Source organism: Armigeres subalbatus, unplaced genomic scaffold (assembly GCF_024139115.2).
Source record: "Armigeres subalbatus isolate Guangzhou_Male unplaced genomic scaffold, GZ_Asu_2 Contig395, whole genome shotgun sequence".
Lineage (NCBI taxonomy): Eukaryota > Metazoa > Arthropoda > Insecta > Diptera > Culicidae > Armigeres > Armigeres subalbatus.
This window is the reverse complement of record NW_026943146.1, coordinates 61,079-80,556: the sequence shown is the minus strand read 5'-3', so window position 1 is coordinate 80,556 and position 19,478 is coordinate 61,079. Positions and strand designations below refer to the sequence as shown.

At 42.4% G+C, this 19,478-nt stretch overlaps 2 long non-coding RNA genes across 2 annotated transcripts; both read right to left on the bottom strand.

The window, feature by feature from the left end:
- Nucleotides 1-2,604: 2,604 nt before the first annotated feature.
- Nucleotides 2,605-4,389, bottom strand: LOC134204095 (uncharacterized). The gene is made up of 4 exons (XR_009977776.1): nt 4,250-4,389; nt 4,075-4,184; nt 3,930-4,013; nt 2,605-3,875 (listed from the first exon to the last, which is right to left on the bottom strand). It is a non-coding gene; the product is annotated as an uncharacterized LOC134204095 (long non-coding RNA).
- A 6,678-nt stretch (nt 4,390-11,067) lies between these two features.
- LOC134204096 (uncharacterized) lies at nt 11,068-12,269 on the bottom strand. The gene is made up of 4 exons (XR_009977777.1): nt 12,130-12,269; nt 11,955-12,064; nt 11,810-11,893; nt 11,068-11,755 (listed from the first exon to the last, which is right to left on the bottom strand). It is a non-coding gene; the product is annotated as an uncharacterized LOC134204096 (long non-coding RNA).
- Nucleotides 12,270-19,478: the final 7,209 nt, after the last annotated feature.

Sequence of the window (19,478 nt, the reverse complement as noted above, 5' to 3'; positions counted from 1 at the left end):
AGACCGGCACCGGGAATCGAACCCAGCCACCCTCAGCATGGTCTTGCTTTGTAGCTGCGCGTCTTACCGCACGGCTAAGGAGGGCCCCAACAGTGATAGGTAAATATATTCTATAATTCACATTAATTTTTATTCATAACAAGTTTCGCCGTTGAATGCATTTTTTTTACGAACAAATTGGTTAAGGACAAGTGCTCAAGAATAGCTGATAATGTTGTACGTGCTTTGCGCACACACATACATACAAATACGCACATACAGACATCATCTCAATTCGTTAAACTAAGTTGATTAGTTTATAACCCTGTAAGTTCCATTTTCCTTTAAAAAGTTCATCTTTGGGGCGAGCATATAGATTTTACGTACACTTAGTGTTCGAGAAGGCAAAACCAGCCCTCCTCTAGTTATTACGAGAATTCCTTGAGGATCTATTCCGTTAAGGTAATGAAAATATTCCACAAAAGATACTCAGAGCAATTATCGTATTGATTTTAGTTATATGTAACTACTCATCACTATTGAAGGTCAAGGTAACATGGGTTTTCCACTTACCCCATCCCACTAGGGTAAGTGGAAAAACAACTCCTAATTTTAAAATCTACTTCCATAAATTTCAAGCGACCAAAATAGTATGAATTATCGCACAGTTGGTGCAAAATTGACTGTTTTTGACAGCCCATTTTGATTGAACGCATTTAGATCATTTAAACTGGTTTTACACTAATTCAAACAGGCACTATCGATTTTTCATTTTCCACTTACCCCAGTGTACCTTACCTATTTCCCACGGGACTGTTTTGAATTTTCAGACAGAATTCATATGGATTTTTTTTCGGGGTTTTAAGGATTTTTTTTTTGAATTTACACTGAAGATGTTTTGTTTTTTTTCTTTAATTTCCAGAATTTTTTTAATTTCCAGCAGAATTTTTAAATTTTAAATTTTAAAAAATTGTTTAAAAATCATTCTGAATGCCAGCACTTTATCAGGATTGTATGAAGTAATGTCAAAGTTTTTACAGGAGATTTCTTTACTGGATTTTTCCTGGATATCCACAAGATATTCTTTTGAAGTTTTTTTTCTTAAGATTTTTTCTTGAATTATTGTAAAAACATGAACATTTTTCTAAATTGTAGCTGCAGTCCGCTGATGCAAAAGTATCGGCGGCGTGATGCAAAAAACCATCTGCGGCGGAATTTTTTTAAAATATTTTTCCATTTTTCCTTTCCAAATATTTATCTTTGTGGAAATTGAGACTGAATCGCAGAGTTGAAAAGACGCTACGTGGGCATCGGTCCCAAGATGCGCTTTGCGTTTAATGATTAAATCATTTAATTTTATGGATTTGTTTTTTTTTTCACCGCTATTGTTATTCACCAAAAGTTTTTCATGTAAAAAAAAACACGTGGTTCGAGAGCAACACCCCCCTTCCCCCCATGTGGCTTATCGTGGTCATTTTCCAAACCCTCCCCCCTCCCCCCATATATGACCACGTGGTTTCTGGACGGCCCCTTATACCGTCTTACCCTATATGCTGCTGAACAGTTTCCACATTCCCTACCTATCGTTTCTCCTAAGAGGTCCATTTTTGCATGGGGACATTCAGATATCGTAATAACTTAGATTATCATAATAACTTAGTATTTTAACTTATCTGAACAGGCAATCGTGCAAACATGTCGGTGACTTCAACGCCGTTTAAGCGACAATCCCCTTTTTTCTTTATGACCAAATAATCTCGGAATTTACCCAATCAAGCAACAAACGCCAGTAACCAGTCGATTTTGGAGGTCGAGAAATACAAATGCAACACATGAGCATCGCGAATGCAAATCTACTCTTCGCTGTGGGCTTGTGATTCTCGAATCAACCTTTTTGCCTTTCTCGTGAAAGAAGTATACGTAAAGGCTTATTGTTCGCTCCAAAACCATACTTTTCATAGAAGTCCCGGAGACCCATAATATTATATGTATTATATGTATGTGTGCGTGTGTGCGCACCAAACAAAAACAAGCAATGGGTAATGTTTTCAACATAACCGCGAGTAGACGTAGGACTTGTATAAACGTAACGTATTTACATTTCTAGACCAACATTTGAAAAGGGCGTAACAGCCAAAATTTATTCCTTCTGATTCTTTGCCCACATATATAGCTTTATATGTAGACGAAGAATCATAAGGAATAAATTTTGGCTGTTACGCCCTTTTCAAATGTTAGTCTAGATTTAACTTCTTACTTTTGCATCTATGGAGTTTGATTATAGGTACACAGGATTTTGTTTTTACGCGAGTTTTTTTCGCTCGTATTTTTGATCGTGTGACTTCAATTTACCACCAAACTCTTCGCAACATGTTTCAAAAAATCCAGAATAAATCGAAGAAAAATCACATGATAATTAATATGCGTTAAAGATTTAAAATGAGTGGAAAATTGAGAAAATGAAAATCGCGTAAAAATAAAATCCAGTGTATTGATATTGGAAACGACTACTTCCATGCTTTGTAGAATTATTAGCAATTTGTTTATTCAAAACCTCTGGAAATAAAACTAATAATTAAATACATACTTAGAATTGGTTTGTTTCTAACTATTAAGCCCTTATTTACTCAAGCAAATGAAGGTCATTTATAATTTTTTTATTAATGATAGTATTTGAAGTTTCAAAAATCTATTTATAACATTTTCAGATCTACTACTAAAATAGAGGAGGTACTGCTAATACGTCAACGAAAAAATATTCAATGTTTTGATTCCAAACTCTACGTCAAGTTTATTAAGTCTACGTCAAGTTTATAAATACAATTTCTCAGAAAATGCAAAACAAAGAATAAGATAAAGTTTATTTAAATATTCTATTGGAAATATTTTTTTGTGAACTTTTTTAAAACATTTACAAATAATACAGCGAAATTGTCTAAGCTAAAATGGATATTAACACTATTGCTGATTGTGCATCTTTAATTGCTAATGCCTTCTGCAAACAAATGAAAGTAATTATTTAAATCAAATTTTTATTTTCATCAGTGTAGTTGATTTTGTTTGCTGGGGAATCAGAACTGTTATAGTATAACCATGTTTTAATGTACGTGTCGTTTAGTACCAAGTATAACGTTTTTCTTATTTTCATTTGTAACTAAATTTATTTATCGCTCAAATGCTGACATTGCACACAGGAATGCCTATTGAGTGGGCGAGACCTATTGCATTCAAAGATCATGCCCGGCTAAGCAACTTGTACTGGTTCATAAGGTACTCGTGCAGTCAATGGGACACGGTTAACAAAATACTAGCATAACATATGCATTGTTACAAATATATTCTTTACGAGTGCTCATTCTTACGCTACTTAAAACTAAGGTACCTTGTTGACACGACTGATGCTCTGCTGTACTGCTGTCGATGAACGGGGCCCCGTTGAGAGTTCTCCGCATACGTGCGAAGGGGTTTCAGCATGCAGAAATGCGTTCGATAACGCGATCTTTCAGAACGCCACTTTGTGGCTAAACACTCGCTCGGCTCCGTGCCCCAACTACGATGACTTGTTTACGCTTCTCCTATTTGTCCTCGTTGTCACCGTCTGACGAAATAGGACGCTGGAATGTCGATCCTGCACACGTGTCACTCCACGTCGATCTACTGCCCGCTGCCTCGAACGACGTGGGGGCGTTGTTTGCCTTCTCCTACTCTTCTCGCGTGGACCGCTACACGTCGATCTACTGCCCGCTGCCTCGAACGACGTGAGGGTGCTGTTTACTTTCTCCTACCCGCGTGGGCCGCTGCACGTCGATCTACTGCCCGATGCCTCGAACGACGTGCGGGCACTGTTTACTTCAAATCCGATGCCAGTACGGTAGATAATGTCTGTTAAAGAAGCCCTGTCAAAGCTTCGCATTAGCATGATGTAAACAAGGAAAATGTCTCAAACTTACTTCTTTTTAGAAGGCTTCTTTGGGTGTTGTTGATGGTGATGACTTTATGTGTCCTACCTCGACCGTTTTAAAGCAATCCTCGCGCTGTCAAGACAATAATAGTTAGCCTCATTCGTTTTTTGATGTGTATTGAGACTCCTTTTACCTTTTGTTTCCTGCAGCCTTGCAAGAGTTTCCGATTGGAATTCACTTTCGCGTTTCCATGCGGTGGAAGAATCCGATTTCTTTGACGCTTGTTTCCAACGTGGAGGAACACTGTGTAAAAGCGAATGTGAAATTAGCCTATTTCTTGTGGGAGCCGACTGTTGCCGAGTCCTTACCTTGCTAGGCCGGTGTTTTTCTGTCTTCGGCCAGATTCCGTTCGTTTGGGGTTTTTGTTTCCACCCGTTTCTTGTTCGCGAAACTTGATCGGTGCAGAGGTGTACTGCCGCGAGGATGCCTACCGTACTGACTGACTGACTTTCAACCGGAAACCAACCGTGGCTTTTTTGTGGTGGCATGTTGGTGTTAGCCTTCATTTCAAGAAAATTACTTCCTCGAAATCATTTCCAAGCGATATCGGTAGGCTTTGCCTCTGCAGCAGTGTGTTTGTAGCATCGTATACACGGAGAGAGCTTGTAAATCATTCATTATCGGTACTTTGTCGATGTAGTCCGTAACACAACACCACACAAAGAGAGACGAAATTTTTGTGAAGCAGGCAGTGCTCCACAAAAATTTCGTAAAATCTGCTAGACTGTTTGATCTTGAGGAGTCCAATTGCTGCATCCTAACGTTATGCAACTCAGAAGATATTGTTACAATATGTAACTCCGAAGTTGCGTAGTTGTTACCACAAAATTAATCTTTATCTTAACAAAGAATTACTTGCCCTCACTACATGTTAGTGACAGATTAGCGAGATACATGAATCAGCGTAGCTTGTTACTACCTGAACAGAAGTCTATTATCTATTACCCTTAAATTAGTTACAATTTAGGTAGTTATTACAATTGAGGTCTTCATGATCAGTGTTATGGGTTGATTACCTGAGCGCTTGGCATCTAACATATATGAACCACATCGAGAAAGTACTACCATCAGCTCTTAAAAGCTACGTATTATTTATAAACATAGATATGACTACATGTATGGCATTATTATAATCACCTTCTATCATGTTTCTTGCTTTTTGTGCGCTTTTATTCGTGTACGTTGTCTTCAGAACGCGATCAGCTGGTGCGCTGGTCGCTTTGTGGGATTTTCGATCATGTGAGTCGTGTGTCGTAATGGTGGGATTTCCTGGTGCTGCTTCTCTGTCATCCTTTCATTGGTTGTGCGTAGAAGCTGGCAAGTGCGTTATGCTTGATTTTCGGCGGCTTCGTCGTTTTGGGAAGACGTTTTGATAGTGTTTTCATGATGTTTCATCTTATTCCGTTGAAAGTGTTTTGTTGGCTTAATGCTCTTTGTTGGCAGTTTTATAATTCACTGCCTCTGTAGCTTGATGGTAGTAGCTTCTTTCGTTCTCGTTGATTTGATGGAGTAGGACTATCGTCGGTGTGTTGTCAATCGATATGTACAGCACAACGTAGTTTCGTAGTAGTGATATTTACCACAACAGATGACGAGGTTTCGTGTAGCATGTTGTGGGGCCTCAAGTCAATCCATTGCGTGTTTAGGGGCGTGTACGCTCGTTGTCGACAGCTGGTGGGATGCTGTGTACATAGCTTGTTGGTGACCCTTCGAGAAGGATATAGTTTCCCGAATATTTCCGGATGTTCAGACGTGATGTTTGTGTGATTCCAGAGGAGGAAATGGATGTTCTAGTGCTGCGAAACGCTCTGTCTGAGTTATTGTCCTTATGGTAGTCAGGTGTGAAACACGATTCGCTCTCAGCCTGTGTGAAGCACTGTTGTCTGATCGATCCTCTGGTCTCTGTTGGTGGTAAACTTCCGCTGGGCGTGTGTTAGAAGGTGATTCGGAATGCACTCATTGTTGACAGATATCGTTGCTGTTCACATAGCTGGATGACGCCGGCGGCTAATCTGCTTTAATGTCCTTAGCATGGTAAACGCCAACCACCGATGTCTTTACATCTTCCAGAAGGTAGTTGTTTGCACCATGTATTTCTTTAACGAAGCAAGGGATGTATTTCGGACCCAGCTTCTTCGTACGTTGATCAATTGCTGACGATTTTTGGAATGATCGACGCCATACTAATTCTCCAACTGCGAAGCATCTTTCTCGAGCCCGTAAGTTATAGCGTTGTTTACTTTTTTCATGTGCTGTGCGGATTCGGTCAATCACGAATAGTTGAATATTTTGTACTGCTTTCAATCTTGATTCTTGAGCCTTTGCTTCATCGACCGGTGTGTTCATCGTGGCTAGGGTGTACTGCTCGGTAAACAAGATGTGGTTCCTACCAAAGTTGGCATAGTATGGACTGCATCCTAGGGTTTCATGCTTCGCGGTGTTTATCGCACAGGCGATTTGTTGTAGATGTTCGTCCCAGTTGCGCTGATCTTCATCAAGTAGGGCTCTTACACAGGTCACAAGGGTCCGATTCGTGCGTTCTGCTGCGTTACACATTGGGGTGTAATAAGCCGTTCGCATGTGCGTTATGTTGTAGCGAAATAGGAGAGACCGAAAGACGTGAGAAATAAATTGCGATCCTGAATCCGTCATTATGATCCTCGGAGTTGAGAAGCGGAGGAATACGTAGCTTTCTAAGTATGATGTCATTTGCTGTGCACTTGCTGTTCGAAATGGCTCGATGATCACAAATTTTGTAATCCAATCAACAATTACCAGCAGTACTGTATTTCCGTTGCGTGATCTTACCATGGGTCCAACCCAGTCGATGGAGATGAGCTCCCATGGAAGTTTAGCGGGTTTAGTCGCCCCCATCGTGGGCGTTTGAGTCGATGTTGGTGGCTTAGATGCCTTACACACTGCGCAGGATTTGATGTATCGCTTCACTTCCATTGCCATTTTTGGCCAGTAATAGTTTTGCTGAATTTTGTTTAATGTGCGGTCATGTCCTAGATGCGCTGCTGTTGGAAGGTCATGATACTTTCGAAGGATATCCTGTCGCAATGGACTTGAAATAACCCGCTTCCACCGATGAGCTCGAATTCCAGCTTCGTCGGTTACTACGCAGTTCTTGTACAGTTCTCCTTCAATGATACGAAAGTCCGGGTATTTATCTCCGTCTTCCTCTACATTCTTCCGAAGCTTCTCATACCAAGTGTCGGTTGGATGTTGCACTCCCGAAGTTATGGCGCTGGCTTCTCCTATCCGACTTAAGCAATCCGGTACTACATTAACCGATCCTTTTCGATACTTGATGTCGAAGTTGAAGGCATTGAGGCGCAATATCCAGCGAGCCATGAGAGGGGTTGGGTTTTTCATTGTTTTTAGGTATGTGAGGCTGGAATGGTCGCAGTATACGGTAAAACGGCTGCCCTCTACGTACCCCCTGAACTTTTCAATAGCTCTTATCACTGCTAGACACTCTCTTTCGGTGACTGAGTACTTGCGTTCAGATGGTGATAGCTTTTGTGACATGTAGCAGATTACTCTTTCTTGTCCAACGGTCTCTTGGGTAAGGACCGCTCCTACTGCGATGTCACTAGCATCACAGGCGATTGAAAACGGTTTAGTGTAGTTTGGGGTGCACAGAACCGGTGCACTACAAAGGTGTTGCTTTAGTGTGTTGAAGGCATGCTCGCACGCCTCGTTCCATACGAATTTTGTCTTTACCTTGGTCAACTCCGTTAAAGGTGTTGCGGTGCGGGAGAAGTCTTTGATGAATCGTCGATACCATCCGCACATTCCTAAGAATCGCTGAACTTCTTTCTTGGACGATGGAGTCGGGAAGTTATTTATTGCTTCTGTTTTCTCTTTGTCGGTATTCCACCCATTCTCGTCCAAAACGTAGCCCAAATATTTTAAGCTTCGACGGCAAAAGATGGACTTCGTGGCGTTTATCGTGAGTCCAGCCGAGCGAAGTCGCTTGGCGATCTCTTTAAGAACCTCCACATGTTGCTCAAAAGTTTCTGTCGCAATTATGAGGTCGTCTAAGTAGACGAAGACCAGCGGCTCCATGTCTATGAAAATATGGTTCATTACACGAGAGAGCGCTTGGCTGGCGGTGGAAAGTCCAAAGGGAACAACGCGAAACTGGTAGTGTCCTCGTTGGGGTATAGTAAAAGCGGTTTTTTGTCTGGAGTCTTCTTCCAAAGGAATCTGCCAAAACGCGGATTCTAAATCGATTGAAGATAGGTATCGACTGCCGCTTAGATTGCTCATGATCGATGCAATTTGGGGAATGGGGTATGCTTCCTGTACAATTATTGTGTTCAGGCGTCTAGCGTCAAGACAGAGACGCATTGAGCCATCCTTTTTCTTCACTGCTACGACAGGATTATTCCAGGGACAGCACACCGCCTCTTCAATAACGCCAAGAGCTAACATTCTATCAACCTCTTTGTTGAGATCATCTAACAGGAACTTAGAGATGGGGTAATACTTTTGCTTGAAAGGCTGTGCTGTTCCCGTGTCGATCTTGTGCTGATATATTTTGGTGCGTCCCAGTTGCCCGGTTTTGTCGGACGTTGGAAATAAATCAATTATTCTCTTCAGTGATTCTTGCTCTTGTACGCTAAGGGATGAAATAGTCGCGGCACTAGTGTCACTGCAAACTTGAATCCCACAGATCGTAATTTGTACCCCAAACTTGATCCAGAAATTCATCCCAAGTATCAATGTTGATGGGAGTGTTTCTACGCATAGAATCGGCAAGACTAGCTTCTTGTTGTTGTACTCGATTGGGAAGTATGCATAAAATGACACGGAGTGTGATGTGTGGTCAGCCGTCTTGATTTCGCCTTTAACTGGAAATTTTGTTAGTCCCAGTTCATCAACGATGGATAATAATGAGCCTCCCATCAGGCTACATGTGGCTCCACTGTCCAGTAGTCCACGAATGGTTCTATTTATCATAGTTACGTCTGCATATGGCCTGTTGTCTCCTAATGATGTATCGAACACGATGGATGCTATGTTGCGGAAATGTTTTGTTTGCTGAAGGGAAGGGATTTTCACAGTAACCGGAGCTTCAGCCCCCTTCATTGAGGAAACCCCGGACGAGCGTTTCCCGAACCCGTTGTTCGTTCGGGTAGCGCTTGTGTTAACCTGGTGAAACAGTCTGAACAATTCCGCGATGTTACTCCTTTCTTTCCACAACGATAACAGAATACATAAGTCTTCGGATTTCTGCAGTTCGGAAATGTATGACCTTGTTGTTCACACTGCCAACAAGAGATGGTGGGATGTGGTCGTGATGCTGGTTGTGTTGATACTCTTGATTGCCATACGTTACTCCCAATGGCGTTGACTTCTTGCAATCCATCTTCTGTTCTGGATGAGTCGAGTATATTTGTTTCTTCCGGTTCAAATTGTGGTACTGGGAATAAAGGTTCCTCGTGAGATTCTACATCCTCTTCTACCAAATTTACTTGTTGGGGTCTTGTTTGTGGAGGACGATTCCAAGAATACCCAGGGGCCGATGTTCTGATTGTCCTCTGTGAAGCATTCCCTGCCTGCGTTGTGCCAAAGAGCCGTGGAATTTGTGACGATCGACTGCGTTGAGAGTATGTACGAGCTTCATCGTAATCCTTGCAAACTCTAATTAGCTCCTCCACTGTTTCGACTCTTGAGGCTGATGCTATCGCTGCGAATTCCGGATTTAGGTTGGACTTCATTATGTAGAAGCGATCTTGATTTGAAAGTGGCGGTTCCACCACTTCAAACAGTGCCATGATATCACGGTAGAATTTGATGAAGGGTTCATCCAGACCCTGGAGACGCCAGTATAAATCACGCTTCATGTGTTGCGAGAAAGCGTGAGGAAGAAATTCTGTTTTTATCTCCCTTTTGAAGTGCTCCCATGAAGGGCAGTTGTGATATGAACGAATGTACCATTCCAACGCACGTCCTTTTAAAAGGTGTTTGACTCCCCGAAGCAGCGAAGCCTCGTCTACCCCTTCCGTATCTGCATAGGTTTTAACTCGGTTCAAAAAAACAGCTAACTGCATAGCGTTGGTTTCTCCTCCATACGAAAAGGGCCATTTATGAATTGGCTGGGTCGAGCGGTAATGTTGTTGTGTATAGTTGGCTGGATTACGTCCTGGATCTCCTCTGCTCTGCAAAAGGTAGCGTATTACGTCATCCCGCACGTCCATGGGTTCATTGTTAGGAATTTGATGAGCTTGAGCGCCAGTCCGACTCTGTATGGTTGGTGTTGGAATTGTCGGGGTAAATGCTGGCGCGTTTTCACTTTGATTCTGCTGGTCGTGTCGAGATCTTTCTAGAGGAAACCTAGGTAGATGAAGTCTTTCCTCGTTTGGTGAGCTTGCAGCCTGAGGTGATTTAGCACTGATCTGTTGTTGTTCGTTACGCCTTGGTTGTAGATTCGCATTCCGCAGCTGTGAAGCTAGCACCTCCACATCCGGTAGAATTGGAGCATCTCCCATTGCTTTCAATATTGGTGGACTCAGCAGCGTAACGCTGCTGAAAAAATCGATGATTCTCTGAAGTGCTGTCTCAATGTATTCCTCGAGTTTCCGTGAATATGTTGCGAACTCTTTGTTGTTGATCATAGCTACCCTACCTCTATAGTGCAGTAGTTTGCTTCTGCATATCGCCAACTCTGTTGAATTCTCTTCCTCCAGTGCTTTAATTAGACGATCGTAGACGATTTGTACTTTCTTTTGACATATGTCCACGTGTTCGGCTTGGTTTATTACATGGTCTGCTGTTTCTGGAACATCCAGGGTTGAACGTTCAAACTCGATGATTGTGCGCAACTTGCCAGTCTTCTCTCATCTTGTTTTGCAGCTATAGGGGTCATGTTTCCTTAGTTGGATCTCAAAATCCAGTTCATCATCCGAGAGATGAAGAATGTCCATAGTTGTCACACTACACGACTCACTTTAGGCTCTCACTTGACCGAAATTGACAGATATTGATTGCAACTTGTAAAAACAAAAGTGGGTTTTTTAGTTGGGTGCCAATATAACGTTTTTCTTATTTTCATTTGTAACTAAATTTATTTATCGCTCAAATGCTGACATTGCACACAGGAATGCCTATTGAGTGGGCGAGACCTATTGCATTCAAAGATCATGCCCGGCTAAGCAACTTGTACTGGTTCATAAGGTACTCGTGCAGTCAATGGGACACGGTTAACAAAATACTAGCATAACATATGCATTGTTACAAATATATTCTTTACGAGTGCTCATTCTTACGCTACTTAAAACTAAGGTACCTTGTTGACACGACTGATGCTCTGCTGTACTGCTGTCGATGAACGGGGCCCCGTTGAGAGTTCTCCGCATACGTGCGAAGGGGTTTCAGCATGCAGAAATGCGTTCGATAACGCGATCTTTCAGAACGCCACTTTGTGGCTAAACACTCGCTCGGCTCCGTGCCCCAACTACGATGACTTGTTTACGCTTCTCCTATTTGTCCTCGTTGTCACCGTCTGACGAAATAGGACGCTGGAATGTCGATCCTGCACACGTGTCACTCCACGTCGATCTACTGCCCGCTGCCTCGAACGACGTGGGGGCGTTGTTTGCCTTCTCCTACTCTTCTCGCGTGGACCGCTACACGTCGATCTACTGCCCGCTGCCTCGAACGACGTGAGGGTGCTGTTTACTTTCTCCTACCCGCGTGGGCCGCTGCACGTCGATCTACTGCCCGATGCCTCGAACGACGTGCGGGCACTGTTTACTTCAAATCCGATGCCAGTACGGTAGATAATGTCTGTTAAAGAAGCCCTGTCAAAGCTTCGCATTAGCATGATGTAAACAAGGAAAATGTCTCAAACTTACTTCTTTTTAGAAGGCTTCTTTGGGTGTTGTTGATGGTGATGACTTTATGTGTCCTACCTCGACCGTTTTAAAGCAATCCTCGCGCTGTCAAGACAATAATAGTTAGCCTCATTCGTTTTTTGATGTGTATTGAGACTCCTTTTACCTTTTGTTTCCTGCAGCCTTGCAAGAGTTTCCGATTGGAATTCACTTTCGCGTTTCCATGCGGTGGAAGAATCCGATTTCTTTGACGCTTGTTTCCAACGTGGAGGAACACTGTGTAAAAGCGAATGTGAAATTAGCCTATTTCTTGTGGGAGCCGACTGTTGCCGAGTCCTTACCTTGCTAGGCCGGTGTTTTTCTGTCTTCGGCCAGATTCCGTTCGTTTGGGGTTTTTGTTTCCACCCGTTTCTTGTTCGCGAAACTTGATCGGTGCAGAGGTGTACTGCCGCGAGGATGCCTACCGTACTGACTGACTGACTTTCAACCGGAAATCAACCGTGGCTTTTTTGTGGTGGCATGTTGGTGTTAGCCTTCATTTCAAGAAAATTACTTCCTCGAAATCATTTCCAAGCGATATCGGTAGGCTTTGCCTCTGCAGCAGTGTGTTTGTAGCATCGTATACACGGAGAGAGCTTGTAAATCATTCATTATCGGTACTTTGTCGATGTAGTCCGTAACACAAGCACAACTTAACAAATATGACATGACTCGTACCCATCCCGGGATCATGTGGACTATGAAACCAATCACCTGGATGAGCAGACCAAATCTCTCTAATTTTATACTTCTTCATCTATCACCACTGGCAGCAGCCATCATCGGCCTCTAGCCGTGAACTCCGAGCGATACGATGGGCTATTGCATCCATCTCAACCGACCCCACTGCATCCGAACATCATCAAGCACAGAATGACAAAAAAAATGCGCCCACTTCTTTCATGCATATTCGCAGACCCACCGGCAGTTCTACCGCTGGTGACTGCATGATGCCGCTATGTAGGTAAACACAGCGAACGAACGAATGACGAACGAAACGACGAACGAAAAAATGCGCGAGCAAAAAGCACGTCAGTACGCGCTGCTGTCACAAATTGTAATGACTCGCACACGGCAAACACTGCTTCTTTTATACACAAAGAAAATCTTCCGATAGACCCGAAGGCCCGTAACATACCGCAATCTGATGTCCGTGTTAGGAACGCACGGGATTGGTTACATATGAAATTTTTACTGGATTTGTCAAGAATTGAAATTTTCAATAGCTTATCGTTAATAATCTTAAGTTTCAATGAAATACGCAAATTGCTGGAGAGTGTCCGAGTCGATTGATATATAATTCTTAAAAATCCATCGAAAGATAAAGGCGCTAGTAACGTTCAAAATCTTCCCTTCCAGCGTAACGCTCTCGATTTCCAAAAATCTAAATGACACCCAGTATAGTAAAGAAAGACGTAAGTCCTACGTCAAAAAAAGTTTAGTTCACATTTAATGAAACCGACTTACTCTCAACAAAAAGCATTCGATGCGGAATCCTGTTCTATTGTTTCTTATTGAATATTGGGTGGATCTGACTACGGGCTTAGAAATTATGACCAAAATACTTCTTGTTATAAAAAACGAGCAAAAAATCTAGCTCACTTTTAATGGACTGACCCCCAACCGAATTACTCGCAACAAGTTGCATTCGACGCGGAATCATGTCCTTTTGTTTCCTATTGAAAATTTGACAGATCGAACTATGGGTTTGGAAGCTATGGCCAAAATATTTTTTTTATGAAAAAGCGTGTAAAAAAGTCTAGCTTGCTGTTAATGCTTTTATCCACGATCGATTGACTTGCAATAAATTGCATTCGACGTAAAATCCTGTTTTAGTGGTTTCTATTGAAAATTTGGCAGATCCGGATATGGGCTCAGAAATTATGGTCAAAATACTTTGAGTTATAAAAAAGCGCGTTAAAAAGTCTAGCTCATTTTCAATGCGGGCCGAAGAAGCCTGTGCGGTATATAAGAGTCTTCTCCATTTGGCTCGGTCCATGGCTACACGTCACCAACCATGCAGTCTACGCAAGGTCCGCAAGGTCCGATCCTCCTTGTCCGGTGCGCACCTCGCCTTCTCGTGCCCTTCGGATCGTTGTCGAGAAACATTTTCACCGGGTTACTGTCCGACATTCTGGCTACGCGCCCGGCTCACCGCAGTCGTCCGATTTTCGCGGTGCGAACGATGGTTCTCCCAGCAGCTCATGCAAATCGTGGTTCATTCGCCTCCTTCACGTACCGTCCACCATCTGCACCCCACCACAGATGGTACGCAGCACTTTCTTTTCGAAAACTCCAAGTGCGCGTTGGTCCTCCACGAGCATCTTCCAGGTCTCGTGCCCGTAGAGGACTTTCGGTCTAATGAACGTTTTGTAGATTGTCAGTTTAGTTCGACGGCGAATCCGAATTCGATCGGAGCGTCTTGCGAAGTCCAAAGTACGTACGATTTCCAGCCACTATGCGTCTCCGAATTTCTCTGCTGGTATCATTTTCGATGCAAACTCGCAGTGGGTGGCTCACATTGTCTTCTCTTGAACCTTTTACTATCATGTACTTCATCTTCGGACGAATGGACTTCATCATGGACGGACTTATTGAAAATTGTACCACTCGTGTTAATCCCTGCTCTTCGTATTACCCTTCCAAAGCGATATTGAATAGCAGACACGAAAGACCATCACTTGTCGTAGCCCTCTGCGGGTTTCGAAGGGATTCGAGAATGCCCCTGAAACTCGAACTATGCACCCGATCCATCGTCGCTTTGATCAACCGTATCAGTGCACTGGCTGCCATAGCTGGTCCCGATCGATTGTATCATATGCGGCTTTGAAGTCGATGAATAGACGATGTGTGGGCACGTTGTATTCGCGGCATTTCTGCAGTACTTGCAGTACTTCCTCTTCGCAAATCTTGGTAATGACCCAGTACAGCGCTCTCCTTAAATGGCTCGCTTAAATAGCTCTCCTGGTAGTTGGTCAACCCCAGGGGCTTTGTTGTTCTTCAGCCGGCCAATCTCCTCCTGGATTTCCTGGAGATCCGGAGCCGGTAAAATTATGTCCTGCGCGCGTTCTCTTCGTAGTTCTGCCGCCATATTTGGATCACTTCACGCTCATTCGTAAGAAGGTTCCCGTTTATGTCCTTACACATATCAGGCTGTGGCACGTGGCCCTTACATGAACGGTTCAACTTCTCATAGATCATTCGTGCGTTATTAGCGCGGTACAGTTGCTCCGTCTCTTCATGGTCTTGATCTTCCTGCTGGCGCTTTTTCCTCCGAAAAATCGAGTTTTGTCTGTTCCGCACCCGTTTGTATTGTGCCTCGTTGAACCTCGTGCGGTGTTGCAGCAATTTCGCCCATGCTGCATTCTTCTCTTGCACAAACTGCTCTCTTGCACAAACTGCTTGGGAGTGCCACTTACAGCTGCTGCGCATATCCTTGGGCTAGTCTACCATCGTCTAGTCGCCCAATGTTTAGCCACGGCGTTCGACTTCGACGCATGTTGTACACCGTCGAGAGTTTTGAGCACAGGCATACTGCAACGAGGTGGTGCTCGGATTCAATATTCGCACTTCGTGATGTAGGGGAAGAATTTGCCGTCGATTAGGATGTGGTCGATTTGGTTTTCCGTTTCTTGGTTAGGTGATCTCCATATGACCTTGTAGATATTTTTGCGGGGAAAGAAGGTGCTTCGGACTACCATTCCGCGGGAGGCTGCGAAGTTTATACATCGTTGGCCGTTATCATTCGATACGGTGTGCAGACTATCCGGTCCGATGACCTGAGCTACCTGAGCGTTCATGTCGCCGATGACGATTTTAACGTCCCGCAGTGGGCATCCATCGTATGTCTGCTATAGCTGTGCGTAGAACGCTTCTTTCTCGTCGTCGGGTCTCCCTTAGTGTGGGCAGTGCACGTTGATGATGCTATAGTTGAAGAAAAGGCCTTTTATCCTCAGCTTGTATATCCTTGCGTTGATTGGTTGCCACCCAATCACACGTTAGCGCATCTTGCCCAGCACTATGAAGCCTGTTCCCAGCTCGTTAGTGGTCCCACCGCTTTGGTAGAAGATAGCTGCTCGATGCCCGCTTTTCCACACTTTCTGTCATGTCCAGCAAATCTCCTGCAGCGCCACGACGTCGAAGTTGCGGGGATGTAATTCATCGTAGATTATCCTGTCGCAACCTGCGAAACCTAGCGACTTGCAGTTCCATGTTCCAAGCTTCCAATCGTGATCCTTTATTTGTCGCCTAGGTCATTGCCGATTATATCGAGTCGAATTATCTCTTATATTGCGCGTAATTATTGGTATTCCGTAATTATTGGGCCTGCGCAAACCTCCTGTCTCGTCGGAGGGCCGTCGTGTCAGGTCTGTTTGGTGTCCCACCAGACACCAGGACTTGGACTTGCTGCTTTTTATAGGAATTTAACAGGGCCCACTGTCAAACCCCACCACATCCTAGGCAAGCCCCACAACTCGCAGATGGCCTGGGGAGGGATCGTCAAGCCCTTGGACATAGTCCCTGCTGCCCGCAAAGTTTGTTTATGTGCTCCAAGTAATTCAACATGTGTTTTGATGGGAAAAGTAACAGAAGAAAGTGGACCCAAGACGAAGTTTCTAGTTGGTACAAAACATGATATCTATGTTAATAAAGAGACACAAACTATGATGACAAATACCTTCCATTTCGAACAACTACGTAGACCTACGTCACCTTCACTTACAACCCGATTGAACTGGATCTTTAAGTTTTTTTCCAGGATTTCCGTAATTATTAAGTTTAGTTCCGTATTAAGTTTAGAAGCTGATATTAGCATGATTAGATGATCCATATCATTGTAAATCGTTTAACTTCACGTAGAAGTAACACACTCAAACCGCATTAATTAGGATAGAATCGCGTCGCGTGTTTGGCGGAGCCTTAACGCTTCCATACTTTTAGCGGGTAGTGTGTAGAGTTTTTACGTGCACTTAGTGTACGAGAAAGGCAGAACATGTATGTATTCAAATTATTGATTTCCAGGAGCTTACATCTTTAAATGTATGTAAATGTAAACATACTTCATTTATTGCGTGACATCCAGACAACCACCGCGGCGGCGCTCGTGACGCTCTACACAATGTGGACAAAACCTGAAATAGAAAACCATTCGCTCATTCCCTCAACAGCACAAATTTGAATATGTGCGACACAATTGAGTGAGATATCAAATCAACGGCGGACGCTGCAGCATCGAAGCACGGCAACGTGTCGGTAAACATTGGCTCAGATTTCCTGACAAGGAACATCCGTGCAAAGTGGTTCGAAAGCGTGAAGGCAATTTGACTGTAGCGTTGGGTTTAACTTTTCACAATTGATAAAACTTCGCGATGAGCCCTCAGAGCCCCAAGTAGATAAATCCACGGTTTCTAGTACGAAAGTTTCAAAAGAGCATAATCGCAAAATGTATTGTTGAACCGTTTATGATGAGTCAGATTCCAGACCCGGTTGGAAGATTCTGTCGAGTTTAGCTTGTTTGCTTTAGAACCTATAATGCTTAATTAGTTTGAGTATCTTGGTTTTGGAAAAGCTGAAAACAGTACCAGTATGTTGTTAGGAAAATGGGACAAAAACTAATTTCATAGCGTCCATCATAAAAACAATTCACCCTTCAGGACCACTATGAAGCCCCAGTTCCGGTTATGAATGGAAACAACATCGACGGTTAACGACAAAATTGTGTAAATACGGAACAATACTATACCAGTGCTTGTGGTATCGAGCCTGAGGAAAATCGAATGAAACAGACCGGCGCTACTGTGGCGTGTGCCTGTTCTACAATCTTGTGCTTGGCATATTCTGCTAGAAAGGAATAAAAATGAGACACTCTAGCACTAGCTTGTTAACTGAAACTGGGAAAAATAAAAATCATCGGTTCGTTGAAGGACGCGTTGTTGATTGGGAAAGACGTTGTTGCTTAGGCACGTCTAGGATATTGATTGCTGTTATTTTTTATTGAAATGCAGGAATTCGGACCTTTATCGGCCATTTTGACAGTTTTTTAGTCACAGGAAAAAAAATTCCAAATTTAAGATAAATCCATTTGAATTTCTAACTACCAATTTGATGGAAATGCTAATATCATCTTTCAAACTTAGACGTACATGTTCATGATAGAATTAGAGGCGAAAGTATAGAATTGATAGTTCCGTTAGGATACGACAGGCATGAAGAATGTTTTTATAGAAGTCGATTTGAAAGCGAGCAGAGGGCAATATTTGTGATGGCACATATCGCACGACCTTCCAAACTCTCGTATGAAGGGGGAGGTAAGAATATCAGTGTGGAAGCTGATATATCTCCACTGGCAAAAGGAAGGTGGTTTGACTTGCTCATATGCCATCGCGTGCTGAAGGATTTTCTTTCGACGAGTACTGTTTCCAAATTTCTAATATGACACCAGAATCTAGTCGAATCAATTTATTTACGTTCCGGGAATTACACGCCTTTTCGCATTTTTTTTACTTTTGCTTATCTTGACTCACTGTGCAGAGATTAATATTCGCCTTCCGCTATAACATATATTTGAGTATGGTTGACTCATTCTTTCATAAAAACATATGATACAACGTAGAGTGTTTCAAAAAACAAAATATCTAGTTTTTACAAAGTAATTTTTTTTCACATATAAGGTCACTTTGCAAATGATCAACGACTGCTCCAATACTCACGTTTTAATCAAAAAAATTCGACGATAGCAGTAAAATTTGATTCTATGTTAAATAGATTAAAAAAACATTCGAAAGACCGGAAACTAAAAAAATCGGTGTATTTTATCTTCAAACCGTTGTATCTCAGAAACGGCTGCACTTAGAAAAAAATGATGTGTACCTTTTCCATTGGAAATTCAATGTACTTTCATAAAATCAAATTGATAAAAACGTAAAAATAATATTTTAACCATTTTTGAAAAACTAACTTAGGCCGTTACAAATATTTAATTGACTTTTTGTCCTACTAGTCTCCGAAAGGTCAAGGGGGGGGGGGATAATAAAAAGTAAATATTAAAATAAAAAAATCAAAAAACTCCTCGGATTTGTTAAAGAATGTTTTGAAAATCCTCAAAATTATCTGAATTTTATTTTTTTGCCCCCTCAAAATATCATTTTTTGGCAAAAAAAAACCGAGGGGGGGGGGAGACAAAATGGATTTTAAATATTTGTATCGGCCTTATTTTAAGAAATTATAACTTTTTTGTCCAATGTGCAAAATAATGGATACATTATCTGCTACAACATATCAAAAAATAAAAAAATATCGATGAATTCATATTTGAGAAAATCGATTTATTAGTTTCATTTTCAATGTTTGACCATTTTTTTTCACAGTGTATGCCCCATTGATTACCTTGAACTTTGCCAAAGACACCAGATTCTGGTGACCAGAATGATCGGACTAGCCGTTTTCAAGTTACATTTTTTTAAACGTGTTCAAGGTGTTTTTGTTTAGGCCCTTGTCAAAAGTTACACCAGAGTTAGAATGGCAAACCAATGATGCAGATTATGTTTTTTCGGTATAAAGGATGTATATTCAAAATTTCAGGGTAATAAAAAAATTCAAATATAAATCGACCATCGATTTCACAGAGAATTGCTCTTATGGGGTCCCTCTT